This window comes from Fukomys damarensis, unplaced genomic scaffold, assembly GCF_012274545.1.
Source record: "Fukomys damarensis isolate Sample0158 unplaced genomic scaffold, DMR_v1.0_HiC HiC_scaffold_17, whole genome shotgun sequence".
Classification (NCBI taxonomy): Eukaryota; Metazoa; Chordata; class Mammalia; order Rodentia; family Bathyergidae; genus Fukomys; species Fukomys damarensis.
The window spans coordinates 81,547,355-81,553,654 of NW_022900929.1; positions in this window are offsets into that span (position 1 = coordinate 81,547,355).

The window sequence follows — 6,300 nt, forward strand, 5'->3', positions numbered from 1 at the left end:
CACGGGCTGCTGCCACCCTGGACGGGCAAGAGAGGCAGGCAGGCAGGGCCGGAACTCAGCGAAGGCTGCGCTGCAGGGCACTGCCCTATGCCACAAGGGCTGCGCCTGATTAAACAAGCGGTCTTTCTACAAACTTTCTAAACCGATAAAGTGTCTTTCGGGTCTGCACCTGAGCCTCCACGCTGGCCTGCCGTCTCTGACACTTCCTCCCTAGTGACAGTGGAATCACTCGTGGGCATGAAGAAAATCAGGCGAGGGGGACACCGGGCCAAGGGGAACAGTCTGCTGCCTCGCTGGTATATGTTCCCTAAAGCCAGGCATTTTGTTGTTTATTTTGGGACAGGGTTTCTTGCTAAGGTAAATTTCCCAGCTGGACTTGAGCTTAGAGTCCTCCTGCCTCAGCCTCCCAGAGAGCTGGCCTCACAGCATGTACCACCGAGCCTGGCTCTGCGTCTGCCTCAGTCACTGACTTATCAGGGGTGCCGGTTGGTCTGGCTAGCTGAGACCTCTAAGCTTCAGACACAGGAGAGGCCTCACCCACCCAGAGCACCGCTAGCTGTCCCTGTGCCAAGGAGAACAGTTGGAAGCCCTAAGTTCAAGCTTTGCGGGGGGCCTGAGCAGCAGTGTCTAGGGAGAAACCCAGACCCTGAGGCCCCTCCCCAGCCAGCCTGGCTGTTGTCAGACACGGAGCTGCAGGTGCTGGCACGGGTGTGGAGAGAGCAGAGCTCAGTGGGCTGGGGAGTGGGTGGGTGCTGGGAGACAGGCAGACTTCCCTCAGGCAGAGGCTCTGCAGGCTGGACGTGGCCTCCTGCAGCTTCTGCACCATCACCCTTCCCAGCCCCACGGACCCTGACCACCCCAGCCTGGCCACCAGCAGCCGGTACCACCACGGGCGCATCACCACCGCCCAGGCCCAAGCGCCAGCCCAGCCGGAGGGCGACATGGTGACAATCCTCCCCCTCCACGCCTCGTCCGCCCAGACATGGGAGCTGGGCACAGGCCGGACAGGGCAGCCACACACACGAAGGGCCACCACCCACAGCACCTCAAGAGGCGAACCAACAGGAGGCCAGTCCCAGGCCGGGCCTGTGGGCTTCGGCGCCAGAGGCCAAAGCCGAGGAGGGAGGATGCCCCAGGCTTCCGCCCACGCTGCATTCGGTGTCCTGGGCAGATGCACGTTTACTGGACCAACACAAATTATGTACTATTAGATCATAAAAGTAGGTGGAATTTGATTTGTTCATTTCTACTTACCGATATTTTGGAAGGCCGTGGTCATCTAATACTCTCCAAGCATAGTTTGAGAGAAATAAAACTACCTGCCGAGCGTGAAGGACTCGAGGGCTTCACTGTCTCTGCTCTCAGCGGCCGCCCAACGGCTTCCAGGGCACTGTGGAGAAAATGACCCCTTGGGCTTGCTCCCAGGAGGGACGGGGAAGCGCACCCCTGCTGTCTGCAGCCCTCCAGTCACATCCTGCAGAACTGGCCCCAAGACTGTGGCCTCTGAAGCTCAGGCGGGGTCACAGGGAGAGCTGCGGGGTGACGGACGGCCAGGAGAAGAGGCCCAGCCAGCTCTGGGCAGCGTCACCACCTGAGGGCGCAGCGCATCCAGGAGCATGTGGGGTGGGCACGGGGGCCACGCCCCTGAACCTGCACCCTGCAGGGCTGAGGCAGGAGCAAAACCCCGGCCTGGCAGCTCAGCAACTTAGACCTCAGCTCAAAAAAATAACGGGCCGGGAGTTGAGCCAGGGCAAAGGCCCAGGGTCAATCTCTGTACATAAAAAAATGCCTAGCACCAGGCGTGGTGGCGCACACCTGTAATCCCAGTACTCGGGAGGCTGAGGCAGGAGGATCTGAGAGTTCAAGACCAGCCTGGGCTACATAGTGAGTTCCAGGTCAGTCTCAACTACATAGTGAGACCCTGTCTCAAAAAACCAAAAAAAAGAAAAAATGCCTAGGAAGTTCGGAGCCTCCCAGCTGCCAGGTCAGTGACCCCATGTGACACCTGGTATCGGGAAAAAGTTAAAAATCTCTACCCTAAGCCTTACCTGTTCCTTGCTGGGCACCTGGCCTGCGTAGCTTCTCATGTGTCACTGACAGGAAATGTCCAAACCAGCCTGGCTATGTCTTTCCACCCTACCCAGCAGTAACCTCACCATCACCACAGGCCCAGCCGGGACCCCACCTGCCTCACCCGGCCTCTGCCACCTGTGCTCAGCCTGGCCAAACCACCGGCCTGACCTTCTGCCTGATGCAGGCAGCCCTGTTACTGGTTTCTCCTCTGCAGCTGAGGGCCAAAGACAAGTGACTGGATTCAACCCAGTTCCTGTCCGGCGTCCACACCGCAGGTCCACCAGGAGATCCTCTGTCTTCAGTGAAAAGTGCAAGAGACTCAGCCACAGCCTGCCGGCGACCAGCCCCGAAGTCTCAGCTTCGTGAGTCTGTTCTACTCCCAAGGTGAGGGATGGACCTTCTGGGGGCACAGCCCTGCCCGCCACACTGCTCTGCCCTGTCCCAGTTGAGAGGTTTGGTGGCCCTGACCCCCCCCCAGGGCTGGAAGGTGTTTGGGCTGACTCTAGGGCGAGTCCTGCATGGGCAGGAAGATGGGCACCACGTCCCTGTGCACTCCTCGTGCCCAGAGTGGCCTGTGTCTGCCGCGCACTGAGGTCGGGCACCCAGGGGCCTGAGGGCTCCACCACGTGCCCCTCACTGTCCCTCAGCACCCTGACACTCAGGCCAGCGGTAAGGGTACCGAGGAGCCATGGGAAGGTCACGGTCTGTCCTGCTCAGTGTGGGGAGAGAGACCAAGGCTTTCAGAAAGACACCCGATACGCGAAGGCCCCGGATTCCATCCCAGCACCACACACGCAGTGCGGACAGACATAGGTGTTTGGGGTCTGATATATATTTTTACAAGGGTTAGAATAAGCCACGCAGAATTCTCCACTCTGGTGCGAAGCCCGTGCTGAGTGCACAGGGACTGGGAAGTTTCCCTGCAGCAACAGCAGCCCACTGCAGGCTGCAGGGAAACAGAACTAATCTTGTCTTCCGGTCAAGACACCAGTCTGGGCAGCATTCGTGACCGAACCCTTAGGGTGACATGACACAAAGCCGGTGACATGACACAAAGCCCACGACATCCACCTTCCCTCGTGGGCAGCAACACTGCACTTCACAGCGGCTGACGACCTGCGTGAGCTTGAGCTCCTGATCACGAGTCAGCAGCGGCATCCAGCCCCCCGCCAGGCGGGCCGGCCGGGAACACCCAGTGCACACACACAGCTGGACCTGTTGGAACCACGAGACCCACGCAGAGTGGGCAGGCAGAGCTGAGCCACTCAGCCTTTTTGTCACTCGATGATCACTGGAGTCACCTTCACACACAGCACACGCAGAAGGGCGCTGGCCCTCACTTCAGCTCCTCATCCTACTTACACAGGGGCTAAAATCACCCGCTGGACCATGGACCTGAACATCTTCACATTGGATTCTGGGTCCTGACCACCCGTGACGGGGGTCCCACTGTCTAGACCACAGCAAGCTCAGTCTGCCCAGTTCCCGGGGGAGTTGCCTCTTGGTCACAGGAAGGCATCCACACCTCACTTCCTGTGCCTGTTAATCCTGATTTGTCAGCTTCAGCAGATTAGCAGAGGCGCTGCTGGGTATGTCTCGGTGGGTGTGGGGAGGCGGTACCATCGTGGTCTCTGCCCCTCCCTCGCTAGTGCTGCTCCCCTGCTCCGCTCCTGGCTCCACCAGCTGTTCCGCCATGATGTTCCTACCATGGAGCCGGCTGACCGTGGACTGAGCCCCCAAACCGCGCGCTACATAACCCTCTGCTCCTTTAGGGTTTAAGTGTTAGGAAGCTAATGCACTTCCCCGAGGACATCATTAACCCTCAGAGTTACAAGATGCCATTCTCATGAGCACGGGGCCCAGCCAGGCCAACCAGTCTCCCCTTCTTTCCTGCTACTGAGGATGAGAGCCCAGACTTAATCAGAAGAGGGTGAGTCGGGGCTCCACTCTCCCACCTTCCCAAGTCAAAGCTCTGAGAAGAGTGTGAAAGTCGTTGAACAGTGGTCCTTTCTGTTCACAGTGCCAGCAGCTGGCCTGAGCTGCATCTGTCACCAGGAAGCACCAACAGGCTGACCAGCGCGTCCCGAGGCTGTCAGTGGGCTTCTCTGAGCAGGGGTGCCCCATCTCCAAAACAGTCACCACCCTCAGGGTACACCTGCTTATCTCCCACACTCACTGCGGAACCAACGTGCATCATCAGAAAGCATATGCAAAGGGCACACTAAAAAAGGAGAAGCGCTCACATTTCCTCTCTGGACCCCCCTGAAGGCCACGCCGTGCTGGGGACCGCTGTGGTGAAGGCTACCACCACCCAGCTGTCTGCAGACCGAGGCCTCTTCAGAATGCTGAGCACTCCGTCAGCAACACAGGGGCCACCCTCAAACCCCAGAGCCAAGCACTCGTGTATGAGCAGGTGTCGGTCACCAGTTTTAATGGCACATTGACACTGCACACTACCAAGGGAAACCCATTCCCAGGTACCACAGGAGAACTCTGGGAAGGGGACGTGGACCGCGATAATTCTGGACAGGACTGTGTCCGTGTCCTCTGCCCCAGGCAGACTCGCGGAGTCGCTGTGCAGCCTCCTGAGCTCCGGGCCAGGGCAGTGGGTGTTCGTAGCTGTGTCGGGGAGCAAATCTGAAGAAAACCTGTCTGTGCACATAGCAGTTGCTCAATAAAGGCCTCCTGAGCACAGTCAGGGAGACAAGAGAAGCCGCAGGACCAAGAGGGAGATCAGAACTCAGGGACTGGGAAATGGCACCATCTCCTCGGCAGTGTGCTCCAGAGTGCCACTGTGCTGATGGCGATGAGGCCACTGCCCAAGGCGAGGGTCCCTGGAATGGCGAGGTTGGGGACAGGAAGAGGGGAGCACGAGCAGCTCCGCGGCGGTCCGTCCTCTCCACCATCACAGACCCTGCCTCACCCTCCCCAGAAACTCAAGCCCCAGCCACATCTGCCCTCACACTCAGCTCCCCTCCTCAGGCCAGGCAGCATCTGTGATCCAGGAGAGGCGGTGGAAGAAACCGACTCCAGGCTCGGCTAGGCAAGGGACGAGACAGCACGACCCCGGCTGCTCTGTGGAGAGGGCTTTCAGCTGCACCGGGCCTGCGGGCAGGGTCCACGTCCAGAGAAAGGCAGACCCGCCGCACGCCGTCCCAGCAACCTCCACAGTGGCAGCAGCAATATTCACAGCAACGCAAAGCCTCCACTAGAGGCCCCATCAGACAGGGAAGCTGAGGGCTGCCGGCAGAGTCCGGCAGCGCAGTGCATCTCAGAGCCTTCTGCTGCTCTGGCGCCGTCCCACAGGGAACTCGGAGGCTGGAGACTCACTGCTGCTGCCACCGGCACCCAGAGGCACAGGTGCCTCGACGTCAGCCCAACCCCTCAAACCCCAGCCCCAAGCTACAGTCACAAGTTGGCGCTGCGTGAAATTAATATAGATTTTCTTTACCTGATGCAGCCAAAACATTGCCTTTGCAGTAGCACACGTTTATTAATGAGGTTTTCACTCTCTTCTTCATCCTCATCCAAATCTGGTGGGGGTCTCACCCCACCCGTCTGGACCAGCAGCACTTGGTGGCCGGGCACCACCGGGGGCTGGCACCTCAGAGTCCGCGCCTCAGCCCCAAACTCGGCCCCTCCCGAAGCCCACAGCGCTGGGAAACAGTCCTACCGGCTGGTGGCCTCACCAGGTGCTGAACCGAGCCTAAGAAGCCCTCACCTGTGCAGGATTTCACAGCACAAAAGCACAAGTGGGATTTTCCGGCCACACGATCTCAAGCGCAAATCCCAGCAAGTGAGTCTGTCCTCAGCAACAATAAGAAATGGGCCTTTGGGTACAGTCCCCAAGCCCTCCGCAGGGTAACCAGTGACAAGTTGTGATGGTCTCGGGCTCAATCACACGCCCAGCAGGTAATTAAGCGCAGCCCACACGTGCTCAGCACGGCCCTCACTGGCTATGAACCTCCCGGACCTGCGAAGTGTGAATGAGCACCGCCTCTTCGGGGGACACTAAGAGACCCCAGCCTGATGGGCACAGCGTTTCGGATCGGGGGACGGGGGTGCAGAGGGCTACAGTCTGATGGGAGCCCAAGACCAGAACGCGGGTGTCAGCTGACTACGGCCTCCGGGGCGCCTGAATCTGCTGTGCAGCCTCCTTAGTCCTGAGGCGGCAAGGCCAGCAGGCTGTTCTCAACCGGCAGAGCCGGCGGGCAGCACACAGCGGCC